Source organism: Epinephelus moara, chromosome 10 (genome assembly GCF_006386435.1).
Source record: "Epinephelus moara isolate mb chromosome 10, YSFRI_EMoa_1.0, whole genome shotgun sequence".
NCBI lineage: Eukaryota > Metazoa > Chordata > Actinopteri > Perciformes > Serranidae > Epinephelus > Epinephelus moara.
The window spans coordinates 29,966,699-29,968,656 of record NC_065515.1 but is presented as its reverse complement, the minus strand read 5'-3'; positions in this window follow the sequence as shown (position 1 = coordinate 29,968,656).

Genomic DNA, 1,958 nt, shown 5'->3' with positions numbered 1-1,958 from the left:
GGCTTGACAAAGCCGCGCCTCCTCAGCCTGGCTTGGTGTTCTAACCCCCTAACCCCTAACCCTAACCCTAACCCTGACCCTGCCTACCCCTGACCCTGACACCCTGACCCTAACCCAGGATGGACTTAGGTGAATTTGTCCAGCCTCGCTTTTCCCCTTATCCTGGATTGGTTAATTCTACTTTCAAACAACAGGCCTCTGATGTTTCTGTCTTGTTTTTGTTTATTAACTTTAAAAATAATAAAAATAAGTGTAAAAAGAAAAAAAAAAGCTGACGAAGACAACAACAATATGCATGCAGTCATTTGGAAATGTGTGAAAAACCTTAAGAGTAACTGAAAAACCGATGATGATGCAGAGTTTTCGCTTTCTAGCAGTCTCTTCAGGATACCTTGTGTCGGAGTTGCATGGCCCCCATGCACACTGTTTGACCATTTTTAAACTTTAAATCTCTGAAAAAGCTCATAACACTGAACAAACTGACTTTTCTGTTATGCATTTCAATGAACGTCCAGGCAGAGAATGTCCGAGAGTATGGGAATGGCTATACGCACTGTGATTGGCTCATCGCGTTTGAGGGCGTGTAGCAACTCATAATGTAATAATGGCTCATAATGTAATAACGCTTCATAATGTAATAACAGAAATGTAATAAAAGTTCATAATGTAATAATCGGCTCATAATGTAATAAAATCATGAGCACATAACGTAATACTGGCTTTGCGCATAATGTAATAATGTAATAACCTATTACATTATGAGCCTTACTGGCGCCGCTCATAATGTAATAAAAGTTCATAATGTAATAAAAGTTCATAATGTAATAAAAGTTCATAAAGGTGCAAATAAAGCAAACGGCGTGGGTTTCAGTGCATAGTAAACTAAATTGGTGAAACCAAGAATTATTTAATCGTAATTGCATTCTCACATTTTATTATGTAAGATGTATAAAGTTGAGCCACTAGGTGGCACCTGTGTTAGATATTTTGGGCCTTTGAGAATGCCATACTCACTTCCACTGTCTGATTGTTCCAGGTAAGCAGTTGGTGGAAAGTTTAAATATTATGACGGATGAAGACTGCTGCATAAGTATTAGTGCGTGGCCTTGCGTCCAATATCAGGCAGCTCTTCAGCCAAAATGCCAGGTGGATTACAGCCTGGATCGTGACTAAACATATATCCTTTGGATGGGTCCATATTAAAGACATTCATTGGAAGAAGTAAAGTTTTCTTCTTTTTTTTTTAAATCCCATTCACTTGTTAAGCCTTGATCTGAGTGAACACTGGAATAGTCACTGACAAATGGAGCCCCCTGGACTTGATTTTTGTTGGCAAATATGATTTGTGATTATGTATTATTTATGCATATTGTTTAGTTAAATTTATTTGGACTTGTGTTTTTTCTTGGGTGTCCTGACAGGCTGTGTTTACATTTTAAGAACTTTTGAGCTGATCCATTGTTATTACATGGACCAGTCAAAAACGCTCTTCTCATTCTTGCACAAGTTCCTAAATAAAGTAAATTGAATGAATATGTTACGCTGCTATCATGTATTTAACGTAAGTAGTAAGAAAACAATGCTTATTAAAAGTCTTTATTAAGTTGGCATTAAGACCAACAATAAAATAACAGCAACATTTTGACTGGAAGGTCTTCACTAGGTTGTATGGAAGGAGAGAGTGTTCACTTACTTATTTGAAAAGCCCAATCTTAAATGTGTTTTTTTTTGTAGAAGTTATTGTGTCCTGCATTTATTGTAGCAATAGTAAACAAAGGAAATGCGCTTTTAAACTACATGAACCACAGTCCCCCTCCTTCTTCCCTAATCCACCCTCTTCTCCAGCTGGCTTTTGAGTTGGTTACTGTCGCGCCACCTATAAACAAATCATAGTCAAACACAAACACAGACCTCTGCCCTTAAGTGCACTCTCGTTGTCAGTGTGTGCAGTTTTGACC